General features: G+C 37.2%; 1 long non-coding RNA gene across 1 annotated transcript in view; it reads right to left on the bottom strand.

Moving 5' to 3' along the window:
- Positions 1 to 1,083: 1,083 nt before the first annotated feature.
- The window catches only part of LOC107660612 (uncharacterized), a 10,998-nt gene continuing 1,285 nt past the window's right edge, over positions 1,084 to 10,796 (bottom strand). The window contains exons 2-3 of the long non-coding RNA XR_001631024.1: positions 8,834 to 8,991; positions 1,084 to 2,015 (exon numbers count right to left, since the gene is read on the bottom strand). This is a non-coding gene — a long non-coding RNA (uncharacterized LOC107660612). The remainder of the gene's footprint in view (positions 2,016 to 8,833; positions 8,992 to 10,796) is intronic.

Genomic DNA, 10,796 nt, shown 5'->3' with positions numbered 1-10,796 from the left:
TTTAAAATTCTCGTTTTTAAAAAAAAGCTTGGCCTTGAGCAGTCAGCCTTAAAATTAAATGAATACCCATTCCAGGCAAACACTGGCAGCATCATACTATATAGCATTCTATTTATAGGCAAAAGCAATATGTGAACAGCATGTCTGAAATTCACAGTATTCATAAAACAGCATGCAAAAAATATCCACATAACCTACTATTCCACATCCAATGGACACTTAACTATCCCATGAGGCCACGGGAGGCCATTCACAAAATTATTTGTATCCGTATTCGGATAAAACAGGAAGTAGTTGGGGCTTACTTTTTTCGTAGTTATGACTAAACAAATATAAATAAATAAAATTATAAATAAATAAATATCGAAATATCTTCTAATTAAAACATTACAATGCAGTTTGGAAATATGGAAATTGATTTGTCATTTCCAGGAAATGAAAAAGACACCTGCAACACTGCTATTTGATTTACGCTGGTTTCATTTATAGAGTTTACACTCATTTACTTCACACACTGCCCAGCAAGCAATAGCCGTCATTTCAAAGTAAGTAATTCTAAGGTCTGAAAAAGTGTGGGAAAAAAACGAATACGGAAAGATATGCGTTTCGACTATTCAGTGTTCTAAAATTAATCATTTCTAAAAATGAATTTATCATAAAAAGCAGAGATTTCATGACAAACGTTTAGTGATCATCTGAACACGAGAACTCTTAAGCTAGTATTTTTTTGAACTTCACTAAACAAATGTAGCAAAAAAGCAAAAGATAAAGCAGCAAACATGTAGGCCTTGCAGAAAATGTAGGCCTGTATGTATCCAAGTTGAGTCTACTCTTGACAGACAGCTGGTTTGGTTTTTGAGAAACTGAGACGTGCAGAGATGGCAACGCAGCTGTTTGATTGGCGATCGCGCTGTGCTTATTCCATTCGTATCATATCGTACAAGGTTTAAATAATTGACATTTAAATATACACAAACAGTAGAACGTGTATGATGTAGTATTTTAGTTGAATCTTGCCAAGTTCTGTTTTCTGAAAGATGCACGGAGAAGCAATGACAATGCGGTTGTTTGATTTGCGCTCATTTAATTAATAAAGTTCATAAAGATTATGTATAATGTCGCACTGATCCTCTGGCTCACCTGTTATCCAGCGAACACGAGGAGTGAATGTGCCAGCCTCAGCCAAATATTATTCAGCAAAATTATTTGTTATCCTTAATTTGAAGCCATTATCCGTGCCTTTCTGAATAAGGTATTCGGCTTCACGCACACCCCTAATTCATACTACAAACATTCATACTACATAGAAGACACTTTTTTTGACAGTCACTAAGTAATCACTTATTTAAAAGTAGCACTCACTCCGAGAGTATGCGATTTCGAATGTGGACAGGGTCTTTTAACACTTAAAATGAATTCAGCTTACTCATTCAAACATTGTTGTGGCTGTCTCTTTAAGAGGAATCACTTGCAACACGTAATTGACATCCCCGACCACCTGAACAGAATACCATGTGCACAGCCACTGAATCTTGCCATCATGATATGCAAAACAACCTTTTTCACAGGCAGCATACAAGTAAAATTCAGGATGAAGAGCTGAGCAGCACTGATCAATGGGTGGGCTAATCTCTTTCCACCTCATTTCCCTTCTCTAGCATGTTGGGTATGTGCATGCAGAAAGAATTGACCCAAAAGAATCTTCAATCTGGAGATGATCTGAGCCTTTAGCCAGGTGAGTTCTTAAACAAGCATGCTGACAAGTGAAAGCAACTCCACCACAGGAGATGGTCTACTCCACACACTCCTAAACATGACAGAACAGGTATCTTCCCTGCGTGTATGTATAATTCGATTGCAGTCTCGGCACGTATGGAAATGCAGACAAACACACTTCATCTCCCTGACAGTACACTCTGAATTTGATGTGCACATTGATTCTCGCAGGTTGTCCTCATCAGTTTGCAAGCCGTGTCTGGTTTGAGGTTTTCTGCTCCATGTCCATCACCTGTAAACTATACAAAGAACAGTAATTGCTTGTCTGGGCTGACAGCTCAGCTTTTGGTGAATCTACACTTGCCGACACCAAGCAGATATTTACACACAAAATGAAATTACTCCCTTTTCAGTGCACCACTCCAGAGAAATGAAACTCACAGACCTGTCAGTCTGTTTGTGGCAAATTGTTTATTTAATCTCAAGGAATAATGTAGAACAGTCGACGTTAAGTACCAAGAGTGGATTTTCTTCTCGTGCATTAGGAGTCCTCACTCGTTTGCATCCTTGCGACAGCAAAGAAATCCCATACGCTGAACTACGTTATTTGTTCAGTCTTTCAGTTTTTTGTTATGTCAGAATCCCAGAATTGCAGTGTCATATATATGAATAGTTCTATGGTGAGGTTACATTGTGGTTAAATCCTCACTGTTAACACAGGCTTCATGTACAGTAAAAGCTATTCATTCTGAGAGGGAAGATTATATGGTGTAAATAAAGTGTCCAGGTCACAATTCACTCCCAAATTAACTAAATAAAATAATTAACATTTTGCACAAAGAAAACTAACCTATTTTAGGACCATAACACTTTCTCAAATTTGTTCTCAAATTCATTACGTAAAGCATCTGAAAAAGTAGTTTTTTTCTCCCCTCACCAGATTATAATTTCTCTATTATAGTAAAGAATAAAGAAAAGTATAAAATAAAATACTATTATATGAGGGTGTCAATAATAAAGTAAAAAAATACAATATGCATCATGGATAGCGACAATATCTGTATAATTCACCCAAAATGATAGTTTAGACAGATTTAATTTAGCATAAAATATGGTAATTTTAACTTTATAAATACAATATATTTTTTAAAAACAGCAAATAAAAAAATTCAAAATGTCAAATAAAGCAATAAATAAATCAATGAATATGAATGCATACATTAAAGGCAGTACAACTATGATGTATAAATACAATAAAATATTTTTTTAATGAAACAGACTTTTTGTTTTATGGTTATGAGAATTATTTCTTACATTATTTTTAGGATGAAATAAAGATAAACAAATAAAGACATTTCAATACACATGATAAAATTATAAAGTGCATGTGAGGAAAAAATAATTGCATCTTATTTTTAGATGTTTTATAAAACATTTGGCATTTTTGAAACTGTCCAAAAGAAGCCTTCTCTTCCAAGAACGTGAGGATATTGTCTTATATAAGATGACCGTTTCAGATGATCTCTGAAAATGTAAAAATAGCAGCCAATATTCGCAATGCTCTCTTTACTGACTAACAGCAATATTTAAGTCATTTTCACCACCACCCCAGGCATATACGCTTGTCATAGTGAGCATAACTTTTACAGGGCACTTTTCAAATGGCACCTCCCCTGGAGAAATCCACAAGGCTATGAAACTCCTTTTATTTTTAGACAGATCTCAGGTATCCACGACATTATCATTCAGGAGACCAGATACGTCAGTCAACAGACCAATCCTCCCAGTCCAATGCTACTGCATTATATCTACAGACATTTCAGAGGAAGGCTGGAGTAAGTTTATAGACCTTAATCAAGGTAGACATCATATTCAATGGTACGCAAATAAAATGCAAATGGCTGTAAGGGACATTCTGGAAAATCTGTTTAATAGGTTCAACTGTTTTAAACTCCTTAAGTTCTGGACCTCATTCAGACCCTTTCATTAACTATAGCCTCTTCAGTGCTTCCTACTTCATTAACATTAGGCTTAATACAGTAGCTAATAATCTGTGCTATGTGTTCAAACGTAAATGAATGTGCGTCTTTATTTAATTTTCTAGGTACAACAGATGGAGCTAAGAAAAGACACTCACATGGAATTGAAAGAAGGGAGAGGTCAAAAAGGCATCCCCATAGACCAAACATGTGCAATAGGTGAGAATGCGGCACAGCGGTACACAGTTCAGCTGTGAATTAAGGGAACAACAACTCTGCAGTCAGTACACTTTTGTTCATCTTTAGATGGAGGTGAATGTGCTAACCCAGGGGTCATTAGACAGTAGACAGAAAGAAGATGAGCGGATCGTACGGCTGTTTCACACTGCACTCATAAGCAGCATTCATTTCTGGGTCTCTACATTGAGTATTTCCTTTAATAGCAGCAATAACACATTTGTCTGATGTCTTGCACAAGTTCAGAATGAATCGTTTTTGTAGACTATTGTCAAAGTTTTTTTTTTTTCTTTTCAATTTTTGGACTGGAGGGAAAGTTATAGTATGTTTTTATATACATCAAGCTCTTTTATCCCAAAAGATAAAAAACAATAGGTCTCAGCTTGTTTAAAGAGGAGCAGTAGAGGAAATTTTGGTCAGTGATTTTTCCCACAGCCACCCAATATTATAAATAAATATGTATTTACAGACTAAGATTTATACTGTAAAATGTATACATTTCGAATTTATTAAATATTTATATAACTATTTTTCTTTATTTTATAAATTATAAATGTATTTATATTTTAAAATATATAAAATATTATAAATTAAAAAAATAATAATATCTGTAAAATATTGTATAAACCTGAGAGGAAACTATCACAATTAGTTTTATTTACAATCATTCAGTTTTTACAATTATTTTACAATAAATCAATTATTATATCACAGCTATTTTATTAGTTACGGCTAATAGAATAAAATGTCCTTAATTATTTCTGACCTTTAGAAAGTATCATAAATAGTAACAACGTTAAAGGGGTCATATGATGCTTTTTTAAAGATCATTATTTTGTGTATTTGGTGTAACAGAATATGTTGACATGCTTTAATGTTCAAAAAACACATTATTTTTCAAATACTGTACATTATTGTAGGTCCTCTATGCCCCGCCTCTCTCAAACGCGTCGTTTTCTACAAAGTCCCTCCTTCCGACAAACGCAGTCTGCTCTGATTGGCCAGCTGACCCAGTGCATTGTGATTGGCCGAACACCGCAAGCACTCGTCGGAAATGTAACATACATTACATACATACAACATACATACCATAATCGCGAGCGTCAGTTTTCAAAATAAATGTAAAGACAGAGCCTGACCTAAATGCATCTACTTTCGGAAGGCCAAATAAAGTGCTTTTGCTTTCGCCTAGAAACACACAGCGTCTCCCTGACATGGCTGCTTCAACACTAACTGCGGTTACTGAAACCACGCCTTCTTTCTTTGCGTGTACATTTGGGCAGCTTTATGCAAATATTTCCACATAGTGAGGTAGATATGTGGGGGCGTGTTAGAACGAGCCGTTTTAGGGGGGCGTGGCAGAGTCTTAACTTTGATAAAGAATATCTCTTTGGATTTGAGACTTTAGTCTTTGCAACTTCAGGGATCTTATCTATGCACAATCAGCTTGTAACACTCCAAAGAGAAAGGAAAACTTGAAATCGCATCATATGACCCCTTTAATGTACATTTGAATTTATTTAAATGTATTGCTGTTTGTTTGTTATTATACTGTTATGTATGTTTTTTTAAGTATTATATTTTCATATATTTATGGATTTTTATTTTTATTTTATATTTTATTATTGTTTTTCCACTGACCACATTGCAGGCCTCCTGGGGGTCCTGAAAGCTCAGTTAGAAAACCCCTAATATTGCAGCAAAAACACTGCAATATTTTCCTCATCCTCAAGGTGGTGTTGAGTCTGTCGTCAGCCTTGAACGGCCAGCTTAACTCAAGCCTCCTTCCTGTCTATGAAACTTACAAGAGCAGCAGTAACCATGGTAACTCCTTCAATCAGAACCCAGGGCAAACATTTACAGGGCAATGGATTTGCTTGAGAAAGCCGTCAGAGAGAAGTACGTTTGCAGGCATTTGTAGGCCAGCACGGTAAAAACAAAAGCAATCAAGAGGTTTGATCAGGAGATATTTATTGTTTTCAGTTAATTCACTTGTCTTGCTCCTTCGACCTCTCTTTCCTTTCCTTTCTCTCTAAGCTTTGTTGTTTGCTTTGTTGTCCGCCTCCTGCTTCCATAATTACAATATTATGAAGGATTTGTGAGTTCTGTGAGCACTGCCTGGGTTTCACTTTCTCTCTGGCAGTAATTTAGCATCACTGAAGCAATAGGGGAGCATGCAACACCATAACTCTCTCTCAGTGGAGCACAGGTGAGACAGGAGGGGAGCTGCCATTATCCCAGGAAGAAAGTCAGTCCTTATTGTTGTCTATTTTGCAGCCTGAGAGAGAACTGTCAAAGCTTGGTATGACACATCCTGTGATAATACACCATCATTAGGCCCAAAAGTTACACCAGAGTGTGTATTTCCTGCTGGAAAATCCAGCTTAAGATGATGGTTGTGTTTTGGAACATGGTAGATGGTTTCTAGCTGGCCATTACTACTCCAAAAAAAACAGCTTGACCACCTTGAGTTGCTATGAGCAGATGGTGTGTTGCTGGTCCGAGATGGTCTACCATGTTCCAAAACTTTTTTTAAAGTGTTCTGCTGTTTCAGAGCAAGGAAGAGAGAAAAAGTTAAGAAAGAGCGATTAGTCAATGCCATGTCCCACTAGAACAGTCATCAGTACGGAGACAAGAGACGTTACACACCTTACATCAGTAAAATGATCCTGCTCATCAGCGCTCCTTCTACTAATGAGCATCCTAATTCATGATTGTATCACACACATTCTGACTAATGAGTCTAATTGCTAGTAAAGGAAGACAAACAAAGTAGAGCAAAGGTTTGCACAGTGCTGCAAAAAACAACTCATTGTACAATAGCGACGGTTAGTGCTTTTTCACTGTCCTGTGGCAAAACAACAACAAAAAGCATGACCTTTCTGTTTCTTCTGGTATAGTAATCATCCCATGACAAATGCTAGTGATCTGTATGCCTTTATATACATACATTTGGCAGACAATTTAATTCAAAGCAACTTGCATGGAATTCAAAGTACAAATTTTATCATTTCATGTATTCCCTTGGAATCAAACCCACTGCTCTGCTGTTTGATCTACAGAAAAACGTTTGCAGGGGAAAATAGACATTTCTGGCACTTCTGACACTGACATATCCAACCCTGGAGGCCATTATGTATAGTGGAATCTAAACTCAGTGGTTTCTGTTTGAGCAGTACTTGAAGGGATTAATTCAAGGGAAAATTCTGTTATCATTTTGTAACAACGTTCGTAGGTCGGGAAGGAGGAGGCAGGAACCGGCGGACATTTAAAATTTTAATAAAATAAACAAACACAAAATGAAAGTAAAGCGGCAGCCCCTTGCAGACGACTGCCGCACACAAAACACAAAATAAAGTCCAGGCCTGGTCCTCTCTCGTCCAACACTGTCGTCTCTCCTCCTTTTATCCTTCTGGAGCTCCTCCGTGGGGCTCGAGACCGGTAAGTGGCGCAGGTGTCGTGCATTAGCATTTACTCCACCGGCCTCGCTCCGTTCCCACGGCTCTCGGCCCCGCCCCTCTCGTCACACATTTACTCTATTGTTTTAAACCACAGACTTCCTATAAAATGTTTTGGTCCATGCAGTGAAAATCAATGTGGTCCAACCAGGGTTATTATTATTGTTAACTAAAACGAAATGACTACCTGAAAGTCATATGGGTTTGTACAACTGAACTTTATCACTGCAGTATGAAACTTTCTAAACTGTATGCCAGGTGCTTAAAATGTGGACAGCATTGTTGATTATGGTGGGACTTATCTAATTTTGATTTAGCTCTGTCATGATGTCTGCTTGTAGTTTCATTTAAATTTGGATTACAAGTTATTAACCATGTATCATTATACTTCACTTTGAAACTTGCATTCACTTCTGTCATGACAACTCTCTTTGCTACTGCCAATACATCCACAGACATGCAGCTGTGTCTGTGAGACATGCAATACTGCTGCTGCACATATAACATATATAAAATAACCCCCATATATAACATACATGAAATTACCTAATAGCAGATCTATACAGGCGGAGCTGGGTAAGGCGGAGGGTTTCTGAAGCATGCTGCAACTGCTACAGCAAGCACTAGCCAAGTATTTCAATGTTGAGCAGCGAGCTCATTGGCTGCTGATGAAAAATAAAACAATCAGCTGCACCATGTTAATGATGTGATGATATCAGAATGAGTTAGAAACTATCGACCTGCATCCTAAGTATTCTCACAGTATAATGTAGGGGAATCTCCAAAATAGGTGCCGGATCAGTTGTTCATTTGTTGCTAAAGTTGATGGGTTTTTGCTTGGTTTGTGCTGCATGTCTGCAAAAGAAGATAAATATTGCAACGGAGAGCTGAGTTGCAGTGATGTTTATTGCATGAACGCAAGACGTAATATCTTGCACCTTTGTGCGGCTGCTCAGGAGAGAAAACAGGATATGATATTCTCAGTTCTGATAGAAGGACAAAACCGAGAGCGCTCTCTCCCTCTCTTAGAGTTTGTCCGTAATGAAGCACGCGGGGGTAAATGATTGATGTCAGGATAAATTAAAGTGCAATAGAAGGACGTAATGCACTGTTCAGACTGACATCCATCAATTTAACCCTAAAAACTTTTAAATGGCAATTACAGGACTGTGGAACAGAGAAAGAAAAAAGGGCAAATTCAACATACAGTAGCCATTTGTCAGGAAGACATGTCATCACCTTTGATTTATCTGCAGCTGAGAAAAGCAATAACATTTCATACCCCTCATTTGTGTGTGATAGCACTGGATTTCTTTGACATTTAAACATCCAGCATTACCACAATATGCTTGGCAATAACAAATGAAGCTTGGGTAGGAAACCAGGCTATTATATTATTTCACTTCAAGAACAAAAGATGGTATGAAGCCTGGGGGAACCTACCTTTGGATGGATTGGCATTTCTATGGGTGTCTGGAACACTTGTTGGCTCAACCAGTCGCTGAAAGTTTGTCATTTCAGACAGCAATCCTCCAAGGGTGCAGCCATTATGCAAAGAGCGACTTTCACAGCACTTTCTTCTTTCCAGCTTCTAACAGCACCTAAACGAATAATATAATATGCTGAAACTCATCTGAACATCTGGCCTTTTTTGACGTCACAACACACTGTCATTTACATTTGTGCATTTGACAGATGCTTTTATCCTAAGTGACTAACAGAGAATTCAAGCTAACAAAGTACTTCATGCGGTTCTTGAATTCCCTGCGAATCCGACCCATGAAAGTGATAAAGGAAGAGTTTTCTGAATATAGAGACAGACTTGTACTCCTACGCAAAGTCATGCTGGGATAGTGATGCGAGGAGACAGAGAGGGAGATTGATACTGTCATTTGCCACTGGACGGGTGAAGGACACAGCTTGTGTAATTAATTGTGACACTTCAATTAGCCCCTCCAAGATAAACAACACAAAAATAACCCTTTTGCCTTTTCAGTTTTATGGCTAACTATCACAACACATTATATCGTTGCCATAAATTGTGTACAAGGGCATAATTTCTACACTCTGGCACTACTGATTTTTGGAGAAATTAGTGAAAAACCTGCATATGTGTGTTACAGAAGAAAGATCTCTTTAGTAGTAACAAGCCTTAGCGGACTGTAAATCCTTCATTAAAAAAGATTCCGTTCAGAGACAGCTCTCAGCAGGACTGTCTGATACCCATGGACTTTATAAGTGAGAACTCAGAGCCACATGGAAAGCGTTCTTGAACATTAGTTGGAAGTACGAATAAACATATTGAATATGAGGAAATCAGACTGGATTCACAGCCAGAGATAATATGCTAAATAGTTATTAATACCTAGTTGTGAACAAATATTAAAAGATATTACAGTTAACATTTAACATTGTTTTTGGGCTGTTGGTTTCATCAATTAATCAGTGAGTCGAATCTTTCGAATCCGTTCTACTCAGATGCATTCTCTAATTCGTTTAGTGATCCCTTCTTTTCTTTGACCAGTAGGTGGTGACAGGAAATTGTCTTTTAGTGTTACAGTCAGGGGCGTTTCCTCCGAGGAGGCAAGGGAGGCAGTGTCTCCTCAAAACGTTGGATGAGAAAATAATCGATATTACAAAAATATAACAGCGCAAATAAGACTAAATATGATATTAAAAGTCTAAAAGTCACTAATTTTTATAAAGTAACACTGTCCAAAAGCGACACCCACAGGTAAAGTTACAGCGGAGGCTTGCCTCCCTTCGGTCCACTGAATTTCTACAGAGACCCCAAATGATCGGTTAAGGTTGGATGTGATTGGTTCATGTGATAAATCCCGCCTCTTGTTTTCATGCGAGCTCTCAGTCTGAATGAAGAAAATGATGGCGTTACTGACTAATTATAAAAAAAGCAAACAACTCTCCCGCTTAGATACCACTACTTTGTGTCACGTCAAAATAAAACTTGAAATGGTCTGAAAACGTGATGACTGCGTCAGTTTTTAGTGAGCATTAAGCGTAATGAAATGAAAGATTTATCTTCGTGTCTGTTGCAGTGTATACAGAGCTTTTATGACGATGACCCGAAAATAAGTTGACTTAAAAAGAACAGCTGAACATCAGTTCACAAATAAAAAATATTGGTAACATTTTACAATAAGGTGTCATTTAATGAGTTAACTAACACGAACAAACAATGAACATTTATTACAGTATTTATTAATCTTTGTTCACATTAGTTCATACAAATACAGTTGTTCATTGTTAGTTCATGTTAGTCCACAGTGCATAAACTAATGTTAACAAACACAACTTTTGATTTTAATAAAGCATTAGTAAATGTTGAAATTAATATTAACTAAGATTAATAAATGCTGTAGAAGTAGGCTATCGTTTATTCTTAGTT

Source organism: Sinocyclocheilus anshuiensis, unplaced genomic scaffold (assembly GCF_001515605.1).
Source record: "Sinocyclocheilus anshuiensis isolate Anshui unplaced genomic scaffold, SAMN03320099.WGS_v1.1 scaffold627, whole genome shotgun sequence".
NCBI classification, from domain to species: domain Eukaryota; kingdom Metazoa; phylum Chordata; class Actinopteri; order Cypriniformes; family Cyprinidae; genus Sinocyclocheilus; species Sinocyclocheilus anshuiensis.
Note: the sequence above shows the minus strand (reverse complement) of the source record. Positions and strands in the feature narration are given on the sequence as shown.